Source organism: Euprymna scolopes, chromosome 5 (genome assembly GCF_053919585.1).
Source record: "Euprymna scolopes isolate OS-2025 chromosome 5, ASM5391958v1, whole genome shotgun sequence".
NCBI lineage: Eukaryota > Metazoa > Mollusca > Cephalopoda > Sepiida > Sepiolidae > Euprymna > Euprymna scolopes.
In genome coordinates, this window is record NC_136486.1 from 87,909,769 (window position 1) to 87,923,636 (window position 13,868).

General features: G+C 29.8%; 1 long non-coding RNA gene across 1 annotated transcript in view; it reads left to right on the forward strand.

Annotated features, from left to right (window-relative positions):
* LOC145276922 (uncharacterized) overlaps positions 1–13,868 on the forward strand; it is a 224,590-nt gene that overhangs the window by 171,269 nt on the left and 39,453 nt on the right. Inside the window, exons 2-3 of the long non-coding RNA XR_013868051.1 lie at positions 10,544–10,642; positions 11,775–11,894. This is a non-coding gene — a long non-coding RNA (uncharacterized LOC145276922). The remainder of the gene's footprint in view (positions 1–10,543; positions 10,643–11,774; positions 11,895–13,868) is intronic.

The window sequence follows — 13,868 nt, forward strand, 5'->3', positions numbered from 1 at the left end:
AATTTATTTATTGCTCAATAAATAAATTAATAAATAATACTGATCTCAATAATGAATTCCAATTTATAAAAATATGTTGATTTTAAGTTATCTGTACCCAAAATAATCTTATATAAATATATGCTTTTTAATAACGAAATAAAAATAAAGTTTAAATGGGCCAAATCTTTGCAAGAGCGACATTTAAAACACAATTGCGAAATACATATTACATTTACGCAGCCACATCTGTCGGAACGAAAGCATGCACTCATGGATAAAATATGGGATTCAGTTCGAAGTTGTGTGCAGATTCCCGAGTTTACAAAAACGATATCGAAAATCTGTCGTAGGTTCACATATTTGCATTGACCAATCGACTAAAATGTTAGTGGATAATTTACTTATTTCCAAATAAAATGCATGTCTTTTAAATATAGCAACATACACAATCTCGTAATCATTTTGAGTTTTTCGATAATACTGTAAATTTTTTTGATTTTGATTTTTTTCCTATTGAAAACATAACGATGAGGAAGCGGTTTCATCTTGTTATGTAAATTCGTATCACCTTTATAAATAAAAAAAAATAACCGCCATAATATTTCTGCCTGTCTCATTTTCCACTGAAATTGAAGTCACCAAATTATTAGGTTGGTGTAAAAATAATGCCCTTTTTGAGGTTTGCATATCTGATAAAAAACGACATTATTTTTGCAATAACCTATGACATGCATAAAATACTGATATATTTTACGAATATATATATATATATATATATATATATATATACATATATATTAAAAGAGATTTACATATATTTATGTAAATATGGCATTTTCTCCCTCTATCTCCATGTCACTCAAATTTTTCTCGATCGCACTTTAAATATATATATATATATGTATATATATATATATATATATATATATATGTGTGTGTGTGTGTGTGTGTGTGTGTGTGTGCACGCAGGATAGCAAAGTTAAAAATAGCCCAGAAAATGTAGTAGAGAGGAGGAAAATATTTTTATTGTTTAAATTACCTGTAGTGTTATTGAAAAAACTGTAGTGTAAGAAAAGGTGCTGGGAATGCTCCATGTTTAAATTTATGCATTGCTAGGCATGTTAGAAACGTTAACCGATTGTCTGGTGATTCTCCTGGTAGCAGTGGTAATGTTCTTTATTTAGTCTAGATTGTGAAAATTATTTGCATAGACTTTATTTTAAAGTTCACCAGAGATAAAAATAACATGAAGACAAGTCGGGTTAACGTGATGGCCATAACCCTGTGCTTATTGTTCTGATAGGCTTTCACAATAACTATTCTGTGATGCAGCAAAAAGAACATACTGAAAATTTTTTTAAATGTTGATTTTAAGAAATTAGGAAGCATATTCTGAAAATAAAAACTTATTATAAGACGATTAGAGGTATCGGGCTCATTTTAAGTAGACCATACTGACATTCATCATGTAAAGCTATTCTATTCCAGTATAAAACTATGTAGCAATTTTCAATAAAAAAAAACTTCGATTATATATTCTAGAATCCCATTAATACAAAATGTCTTACCATATAAATCATTAAATTTATTTAAACGCAATGCAAATAATATAAACATTCTAATGACAATTATAAATGGCAGAACAATTTCAACACGTACAAAGATAATTACATTATATATATATATATATATATATATATATATATATATATATTACTATAGTAAACGGTTAGATATGTATATAATTATGTTATGTATATATAAATAATTATATATAATTATTATAGTAAATACTTATATATTATATATATATATATATATATATATATATATATATATATATATATATATATATATATATATATATATATATAAGTATTGGGACGATTAATCAGAACCGGGAATCGGAAAAATCAGAACTTTTGGGGGTATCGGAATGGGTATCGGAATAAGAAAAAATTATAGTCTAATTACCGATTCCAAACGGACTGTTTAAATTTTTTTAATAAAAAATGAAACAAGAACAAATTATTTTTTATTAGAAGTTATTACTTTACAACATAAGAGTAAGCAAGGTCACACAATGGGTTATAAATTTCATTTACAGATTTAACATTGATTAGCAGAGTTTAATTTATTTTATTTATTCGTCATATATTGATAGATAACTTACCTATTGCCTTTTGTAATCGTTTCGACTCTATTCGCTAAAGTGTCTATGTGCCCTCATCCTAGGGAGGTCCCATGATTATTAAAACATTTTTTTAAACCTCTGGGCGTAGCGGGGTACATTTCGCACGCACAAGCTGTACATTGGGGTGCCTCTAATCAGCTTCTTCTGGAATTGTTAAAGTTTTATAGTACCTCTTTGGAAATAAGGAAATCCTTCGCGGTTGTGGTAATTGTTATTCCAAGCAAATTTGAGAACTCGTTCCAAGATGAGACTCTACAAACCTAATGAAATTTTTTTTATTAGTTTTTATTGTAAGCAAAGTAAATATTAGAGTTCAGGTGCCTGTTCAATATCAAAGATTTGAAAAACGAATTTCGCACCTCTTTGATAAATAGGCATGTGGTATTTATTAGAGACTTCACACTTTAATATCAGGAATTTAACATGTTTGGAATTTTTTTTGGCGCTGCGTTTGTCTTATCACCTGTTCTCTTGAAATATCTCGTATTCTGTTATATATATTTTTGGTTCTGGCTATTATAGCTGAAGGAATTCAAGCTGATGCCCCCAAGTCATATGGATATATATATATATATATATATATATATATATATATATATATATATATATGTGTGTGTGTGTGTGTGTGTGTATATTATATTTTAAATCGCAACTTTATAATATATGAAAATCGATAGAACATTTACTCTATAATAATATATAATATGCGAGAATTAAAATCTTAAGACCATGCGACACCGGGCGCCCCTGCTTGCTTTGATAAATACTTCTGAATTTTAACAAAAGAAATACAATAAGAGCTGAGCGTCTCTATTTACGCTATGAATGCCAACATACATATATTACATATGAATGAGTCTCCTGTGGAATTTCCACAATTCCCGCTAGTTGTTGTTATTATTATTGCATCTCGTTTTTTTTTACAACAGAGCAATTTAACTGAATAACCCACCAAATTTATATAATTAAAATAAAATCTAAACATACATTAGAAGGAAGGCAGACAATAGGTAACGAAGCCCACTGCCCTTTTCATGTAAAAAATGATTTTTTTTAATAATGACATTATTATTTAGAAATATGGTCGTAACAATGGAGAGGGGCTTTGATAATATTTTGTTCTTACATAGTTTTCTCAATATACCTACCAATTTTTGACTATTTTCAACTGTTTTTGAAAACTTTCAAGTAGCATGATGTACACTAACGACAAACTGATACAATTTTGCTTCGTTTAAAATCAAAATAAATCTTTTGTTTTCTTTTAATTTGCAATACATACCAAGGAAAACATTTTATAAAAAATATACCCGGAAATTACCTGGGGGTGTATCTAATAATTTGGAAAATTACAGCAAAAAACAACAGCTCTCTAATTAATTATTTATGAATATAAAAAGGATCGGAATCGGAAATCGAATCCCAATCGGAAATTCAGAATGGAACCGGTAATTGAAACGGGAAATTTTTTTGAATCGTTCCGTCACTAATATATATATATATATATATATATATATATATATATATATATATATATATATATATATATATATATATATATATATATATATATATATAAAATATATATATATATATTATATATATATATATAAAATATATATATATATTATATATATATATATATATAGAGAGAGAGAGAGATTACTGTTGAAGTAAATATTTAAAGTTTACGCACAAAATTATACGTTCGTCTATTAATTTATGTGATTAAATGAAGTACACACTCACACATATACATATATATATATATATATATACTTTAATTACATATTTGTATATATATATATAGATATATATATATATATATATATATAGAGAGAGAGAGAGAGAGAGAGAGAAAAAGAGAGAGGAAAATAAAGAAGTGAAAGAAAAACCAGGGCAGTATAGATAAACATAAAAAATAACACATATACGTAAACACTTAGAAACCGCCATGCTTATTTCATACAGAAGTGATATAAAATTTTAGAAAGCAATTAAAAATGTACGTGTATATCCATATATATCTATCTATATATGCATATATATGTGTATATAGCGTAATTTATACAAAATTGCTGACTTTGAAAGGGTAAAAACTAACGTAACACTAATGTCTAAGCAATGCCGATAATGAGTTCTAAAAAGAAAAACAAGAAAACAAATACATAATGAATACGTGTTTTAGTTGGCAATGTAATTTAGGAGAAATGTGTAGTTTAGCGGCGCAAATTATGTGACAGACAAAAAATACATAAGAAAAACTATTTATGGGTATATAAAACACAGTATTCAACAAAAGCTGAAATAAAATCAGAAAAAAATCAAATTGTGTTGTTTTTTCATTTTTATTATACTTATTTATGGTTTTTATTATACGACAATTGAGGCCACCACATTATTTTTAAAATTTGATTATTCTAACGTTTGACATATTTAATTTTTAAGGCCAAATTCTGTCTTTTTGTGCTCGTTCATTGAGCCAATATTTAATTAAGACCGTATAAAGAGCCAAATTTGGTTTTAAAAAGGGAAATCTGAAAGTTCAGAAAGACCAATTGTTACAGGCAATATGGCGCTATCGAATGTTGTGAAGTTAACCTAAAATTATATAAAAATAATAACATTGAAATGTTTCTGTTTTTATTTCAGCCGTTGAGTCTGATAAATCCATTTTATATAAAAATAAAAAGTTATTATAATTTGTCTGTCAAACGAAAACAAAACAAAACAAAATCTAGCATCGTGTAAGGGTTGTAAGCAGTTAAGGTGATTAGTAACACGGTTGAAGGTTAGGTAATCGTTGGAAAGTATACAAATAAAATCGTCCACAGTAATAGTAAAGAAAAAAATAATATAATATTAAAAAATCCCCCCACCACCTCAAAAACAAAACAAACAAGTAGCATCATGTAAGGGTTGAGAAGCAGCTCTCAAATTGACGAACTAAATAATAGTATCGTAATTTTCTTTTTGTCAGTTTTTTTTTTTTGTTGGGAGGATATTTCTGTGTAGACACTTTGTTCATAGATAAGTGTACGGTAAAAATATTTAATTTCCTGTTTTTGAGCTATTAGTATATTTATATTTGGTATTTTTTTTCAGCAGGATTGCATCATGTAGAGAGCGCTGCCGTACTGGAAAATTCCATGATCGTTCTTTTATGTATGAAGAAGTGTATTCTAGAATAATACAACTGGCTGGTCTAAGCATATCAGATTGGGCGGAATTTGAAAAGGGATAATTTATTTTCTTTTTTAATCGGCCAATGGAAAGATGATGTTATGTGTATGCAGATAATAATCACCTACGATAGGTGCAATGAAAGCATCGTAGGAAAATGTAGAATACGTCCCGGTGTGAACTCGTAGCAGGGAGAGGGACTAAAAAAATTTTAGAGAAAAAATAGGGACTACTTTCTCTATAGATGTCAGGATTTCGATGGTGTTGCTCCTAGGATGCAATGTAGCATTTTATTATTACGGCGTAATGTGTCTATAACTGTGTTAAAATTTCATAGATGGTAGCTAATAGCCTAGACGTAATAACTTAATATGTGTCATCTATTATTGCAAACCTACGATACTTTAGTCCAGAGGGGAATTTCTGCAGTCAATTATTATATAGGAGATATATCTATAAAAGTGAGACTCAACTAATGTTCATTTAAAAACTTGAAATTTGGTATATAGGCTATTCAGGCATATGCAAATCTTCTAATCGGTTTCCGTCCGAAGAAAAGGTTGCTTATGTGTTAAAACTGAGAAATTGGTACATCGAGATTATCAGATTTCTATGTATTTTTCAACTGTTTCACAAATGTGTATGCGTAAATCGTTCCGCTGAGAAAGTCCTCATGTTAAGAATAAGTAAATCTAATGCCACTGTAATTTAAGGGTTGAAAAATTTTATTGTAATGATATTTTATTATTTTATTTTGGCAGTAGGCTTAGCATTCTTGTCAGCATACTTCTCTGATTTATATCATTAGATGTGTTCACATTTTTCATAATTCTTTTGAACGAGAACCCTATTGATATTATAGTATTAGTTTTTAAGCTAAGCAATCTAGCCAAAACCACTATCAATAATTTTCCACACTCTATATCTGTGCCTAAACCTAAATGTAGATTCCATAAACAAAGCTTGTTTCTTAGAACCGCACGCCTGTAGAAACTCTATTCCGATTGCCTGCTTTCCAGATGATTACAATCTGATTGTTTTCAAGTCCAATGTAATCAAGTTCTCGATCCACCGTCCCCTCTAAGTAATCCAATTTATAACATTCCCACTACTTATGTTTACTAAGCTATAACAACATTGCCTAATGTATACCAATTAAACCTTATCCTCCAGTGGCGTCCGGGCCTTGGTAAGGGGTGATTCTTGTGTAAAAAAATGTAGTTTTTGCATTATGTTTAATTATAGCTATTCCATTAGCGAACTTTTTACATATTTCTTTTAAAACATGCCATCTATATTGGGGGCCATTTCGAATTTCCCGTTCTAGGCTTTATTATCTCTATATTGATAATATATTTGTATTTTGATGTGAATCAGTATATTCTCCTCATTTAATTTTGTGTTTAGAACGTTTAAAAGTTTAATTAAATACGCTGCCCTCTTTTGAGATTTGAACCACCACTTATAATAATATGGTAGATATAGTATAATCTGGTATATCTATGAAACTATCATTCCGGAGTTAATAACTGATTAAATCACAACAGTTTATTTGTGTCATGGATTGGAGATGCAAGAAAATACTATATACTAAAGGTTAGGTATTCTTTTTTACATCATTGGGTTATTGAATACCATGATATAATTCTTATATTACACATTTAATGAACCCAATACTTTACACATGACTTGCTGTTCAACTAGTTGATCTATTGAATCCACGGGTCTATTCTTTTTCAAACACTATGAATACATTTGTAAACGTAATTGATATGAGTAAATAAAAAAATCCAAAAGCGACTTAGCTATATTTACATGTTAATGTTTAGATCTGTCTGCAATACCCATTACAACACCTAAGTTTCCATTATTTGACACGGGTACAAACAGGTGTACAAATAGAGCAAGAAATACAAATCAAACGAAATAAGACTTTTGAAAACAATGAACGAAAAAGCCACAACAAAAATTGTCTGGGGTAAAACACATTACAACCTGTCCCCACGGAAACAATCACACTATGTAGCAGTTTGTGAGAAAAACGAAACATGGTTAATTATTGGAAAACAAGAAAGCAACGTTTGTGTAAAAAGCAGCAAGAATGAAAAATGTAAGTAATACAAACTCACTCAAAGAAAAACGACTACGAAGAAGGGGATATATGAATTCTGGTGTGATACATTTACTAGTTTATAAAACCTTACAACATGTATTCACGTAAGCGACGGGTCAGAATTGATTGCGAGAGAAAGAACCAAATGAATACTAAAAACTGTAGAATAATGGAACGATCTCAAGTCACAAAAGACCGAGAACTTGTCAACCAAACGTGTGGAAAATTAAAATGTAACAACTCCGTGTACAGTTTTCCCATTCCCTTAATATTCTTAGAATACTACAGAATAATAAAAAATGCGGGAAGCGACAAATATTAGAAGAGAAATTATATGTGGATCGATGAAAAAAAAAACGTTCGATAAAATCTACAAGAAATTGCAATTTACTCCTTAAGGGAATACAAAATAAATAATAGATTTAACAATTTTCTAGAGTAATAACTGGAAACAAGGAGACTAGAAACTGTCATTTGGTGGACAAGACCGTACAGGAAGGAAAATTCCGGAAGGAGGTTTCCAGGAGTCTCTGATATCAAGCAAGAGAATATCAGAAGGTGCAGTTCAAATATAAATTCTAAACCTAATACAAAAAATAAAGAACCCAATTTATACGAAGATTAATGATTTTGAAAACAAAAACAAAAACAAAAGAACACAACAAAATCTTATATATACAACGATAATACCTAGACAGAACATTCAAATGGAATTCGCAATGGAAAATTAGTAATGAAGTAGAAGAATTAAAGAAAATATCGAAACGGCAGAGGGCACATAATTTTTCTAATTGAGAGAAATTAAAGGCGAGTATCGATCAGGTTTTGAAAAATATTTAAATGATAATAAGTACATTCAAACTATTGAAAGAAAATTTATAAAGGAAATACCAAGAATAAAAATCAAATGCTTAAAAACTAAATTAAACTACGGACACATACTAAAAACGAAAAAGACTTAGACAATATCTGACAATGAGTATATCAATATATTGTAAGTCATTTAGAATGTTCTCATGTAATAATTAAGTTATGTCTACATTTTACTGTACCCCTCCCCATTGTTCGATTAAGGCGATTATGGGTGGATTCACGTGGCGGGGGGGGGGCAGCGCACTGGATAATTTACAGTGACGATTAGTTGAGCATATCAATTTAACGTAAAATTACCGCCCATATCCGGGCCAATGTAAATATTAAGGGCAGTTTACTAAATATTTTTACCACGAAACTCGAGATCGATGGATAAATTGATAAAATAAAACACGGCTTTCAAATACTGTCTATTCCGATATGGGGAATTATTTTACATTAAATTCATATGTTATCTTATTTGCTTCATTTATTCGTGTTAAATAAGATTTCGAGCATTATAAAACTGAGAGTAAGAGTTTTGTTTTTGGTGAATAAACGTTGAGCGTAGGGATTTAATGTAGTTTTATATTTTTTGTTTTTTTTACACCAGAAAGGATATAACTGCAAATGAGTACAACACAAATGCGAACAAACATGATAATTTAATAAGAATATCGTGTCTACAATGTAAGAAAAACATGTTTTAAATTGAAAAAAAAAACCCAACAGTTTTATCAAATAAAAATACCTACAAACATTTATAAATAATTGTAAAAAGAAAATAAATATCAAAATATTTTTTTCAATAATAAAAATTGAATAATTATGTCGTTGTTGTTCGGCTACTTTTGATATTCTTCACTTCATTTATTGAAGTCAAAATGAGATTGCGTTTTTTTATGGAATGACAGAGCGCGTACGCCAGTATGACAGCTGTATGTAAATGCCAAACCGTGTGCAAGATGACGTCACGGCAAAGAAAGAGGAAGAAAATATAAAAATAAGCTGTGCACAGATCGAGGATTACGGGAAGAACACGTGGGTTACGTCACTCTCGAAACGAGAAGTAATGCGTAGCGGAAGAAGGAGGAAAAGACAGCCAGTTAAATTTATTTCCTCTTCTTTCTCGTGTCCCCTGCGACGGAGTCTAAAATGATTTGAGTCTCTACACATTCATATGTGTGTGCAACGTTACATGAACACTCTGGAAAAATGTTTAGGATTTAAATTTGAGGATTGTCTCCACACAAATTAAACGTATAATGAAATATCATCTCCGACAAAATTTAAGTTTTCATAGCAATTAAGCAAAAATATTTTGCTACATGATAAACGTTCTGTGCGTTTATTTTGTTTTGGGTTAAATGCCTATATTTTACAGTAAAAAAATTGAGGGGAATTAAAAACAAAACAAAAATCATACATTTCTAAAATGGTAACATGCCAGTGAACTCTGGTACAATGACGTCCCATTTATATATAGACAAATTTTTAGAAGAGCCAAAATTTAAACTGAAAGCCTTGTTTTTCTTAAATGTATATTGTAGCTTTGTTTTTGGGGGGCGGGAGGTAATTTCTAATGTCGTTTAAGCAAGAGTTACATGCAACACATGCTTAATTTATTGAAAGAAACATTTAATTAACGAATGATTTCACGAAATAAACTTCTCAACTAGAAACCTATTATATATTATAATATTACTTTATTTAGGTCTAATGCCTATGCTGGTAGACAGGACAAAATAAATCAATTGAAATACAACATTCGACCCGATATTGTCGAAATACAACCTTATTTAATGCGTAGACTTGTGAAAACTAGACCCCAAGATTAGGCCATATGCGTGTCACGGGCACCATATGTGCGAAATTGTATTTAAATTTTTGATAGCAAAAATTAATCTTGGGGAAAAAATCACATATTTGTATAAAAGTCTGTATTTATGGTTTAATTTAATTTAAAGTTTTCCACCCCTAAAACACTCTTTACAAATCTGACCCGGAATCTAAATTCTAAAGTATTTTTTTTCTTTTCGCCTTTTCGACTGGTCTAGGTGAAGCTAATATTGTTGTTGTTGTTGTTATTATTATTATTATTATTATTATTATTATTTCTGTTGTCATAATTTGGGTCTGGCTTTTATTGACGATTTTATGCTGATAAACTGATCATAACAGATGAGCATATTCTTTAAACATCTTTTCTTTTTACTCAGGCCTCCCGCAAATTCGGGAAGATTCTGATATGTTCCAACTAGTTTGTCTTCTGAAGTCATCCAACATCGCAGTGAATCCCAGGACTCCCATCACAACAGGTAAAACTTCTAATTTCTTCAACTTCCACATTTTTGTTATTACCCTTTTTAACTCTTGGTACTTTTTTAACTTATTTTTTTCTTCCACATTAACACCAGTTTGCATTGCTATACCTATTATTATTATTATCATTATCATTATTATTATTATTATTATTATTATTATTATTATTATTATTATTATTACTTTGTGCTTTTTTTGCTAAAATAGTGTGTTCTTGCCCCAATGAAATTGCTACGCATGATATTCATCTCCATACAAAGATTTTACATAAGCTCTCACAACCATCGCTTATAGAATATGGTCGCGCCATTTTCATTACATTCTCACCCTCTTTGCTTACATAGTGAATAGTTTTAGCAATTGTGTTGTAGTGTTTCTTGAACTCTTTTCAAAAACCTATTGACAGTTTGTTGTACATTTTCACATTTCTATCTACAAATTCGACACAGGACTTTAAGTCGTTTTATTAATGTTGCATTTCATATTACTGATAACATGCTCTTGTGTGATATTTGTGAGAACGTTTTTCTCAATCTTCCTGTAACAGTTTGACAAACATGGCCGTTTTTTTCCTAGTTTACTATCCCTTGTATATCTCTAATGTATAAACTACGCATTTTATTTTTAAATCTTTATTCTTTTGTGTGTTTCATTTATTGAATAAACTTTTTTGTTCCCTACCAGTTCGCTCACTTTCAATTTTTCCAATGTTGATACATCCTTTATTAGCTTTTCCTTACAGTTAGAGATGTAAACTTTCAGACGATTTTCTTCTAATTTTATGTATCAACCTGCACCAATTTAACCTCTTTCCCCTTTTTTCACATATAACCAATCAACATCGCTCTTTAGGTGGTTAGCCTTTCTTATTGTAATTGTTTTCCTCGTCTTCTGATCCACACCTTCAGCTTGGTATTTTTTTTACCGATATACGTTTTATTATGTTTCCAACTCAATCTTCATCTACGAATAAATTGTAGTATTCTCTTGCAGTTATTATCTAATATGTCTTTTATTACAGCTTCGTATACTTTATCTAATTTCACAATTCTTCCTCCTCTTTTATGATTTCCCTATTCTAAAGATTTATTCTATTACCCTAAAAAATGCGTCTCGTTGCAATTTCAGGGCACCACACGTCTTCATGCCAAATTCCAAGATTGTGCCGTTTCTGAACGCGTGAACACTCCTTACAAGCACACTGGTCTATATTCCTTGCATGAAACGTTTACATAAGTGTTTTGTGTGGTAAGAAATCACGTGATATTTTTTATTGTATTTGTTTTTATTTTTACGCTTTATGATTTTTATTTTTTAGTTCATAACATTATCTTGCTTAGTGTCATTCCTATGGTAAACATCACTTGTTCAAGGTGCACCATTTTCCGCATGAATATTTTGTTTAATTTTACATTAGTCGACGTTCTCAGAAATCAAGATGTTCTTCCTGAAGCTGACAATAAACCTCTACATGAGATACATATATATTCGATTATTACATTAAGTTCTCCTTTACCTCTAAAGCATTCAGTTATTTAAGAAGTTAAGAACATAATTATACGCTCTGTTAATAACCATTTAAATATCTCTTTTTTGTGATCTTTCTGTTTTACACAGGAATGGTCACTTATTAAGGACGGATGCCACTCGAGGATAAGAGTTAGTTGGTATACATTAGTGAATGTGATTATAGCGTAGTAAACATAAGTAGTGGAAATTTATTATTTGGATTACTTAGGGAGGCGGTTCATGAAGAACTTGTTTAGGTTAGACTTGAAGATAATTAGATTGTAGTGAGCTGGAAAGCGGACAAACGGAAGAGAGTTCCACAGGTGTGCAGTTCTAAGAAAGAATTTTGTTCATGTTATCTTCATTTAAGTGTAGGCACATATAAAGAGTTTGGGAAATTATTGTAAGTGGTTTTGGCTAGACAACTGCTTTTTGTTATGATTTGTCTAGGGGGCATAAGTTAAAGTTCAGATCATTTCCTCTTAAAAAATTTTAGGACAAGAATTTCTCTAGTTTGATGGAGTGTCCTGTTTAGTGTTTATACTTGGTAACATCGCCCGGAGAAGTTGCCCTAATCTTCATTAAAACCCGATACTAGTGATCCATATCGAGGATATTTTATTTTGGCGGTACCTATTATGTGATTTTGAATATTTTATCAGGGTTTATTTTTACGGAAATTTACCCTATGTTGAATTGTCTTGAAAAACTCTTGTACAGAGTGATTAAGCAGTCGATGGTAGTGCCTAATAGGCATCCAATTTAATAGCCATTCAAGTTATCTCGTGTATATACATATACATATTCACATGAAGACCCTAAATATATACAGATATAAATATTTAGTCATCTACGGAGTGATTACTTCAATGTACTGAAGAAAATTTTGCGTGGATTCATGCTAGTTCGGCAAGTTGGAAATTAAAATCTTAAATTGGGTCGGCAGTCTCATCCTTTAATCTAGTGTGCGATATAAAAAAAAACAGAAATAGAAATATTTATGTGTATAAAAACGACATTAGAACTTGTGTATTCTAGTTATATTCATCAAAAGTTTTGCATTACATCAAGTGAACATCAGTGAGTTATATATATATATATATATATATATATGAAAATATACACATGTATATATATATATATATATGAATATATACGTGGGCATATGTATCTATGTATGTATGTATGTATATATATATATATATATATATATATATATATATATATATATATATATATACATATATGTATGCATAAATGTATATACCATCACTCCTGCATTGAAACCATAGAAATACAATTATATATATATATATATATATATATATATATATATATATATGTATATATATATATATATATATATATATATATATATATATATATATATATATATATACTAGCATGGGTGCCCGGCGGTGCCCGGGTGTTTGGAGGTGTATGCTGAGCACAAAAAAAAAGGTCAATTTTTTTAACTTGACCCCTATTATGAACCCTTAACATTTATTGTTTTGGGCTCAAATCAATTTATTAAGTCAGATCCATGTTCAAGGAACCTATATCTATAATTTTAAGTGTTTAGACCCAAAATTGTCGAAGGAGTTTGGTAGAGGTTTCCAAGGTCAAATCGTTGAACTTTGACCCCTTAATCGCCATATTTCGGGCCAAAAACCGATCACATCGATTTTCCCAAATCTCAGTACGCTGTATATA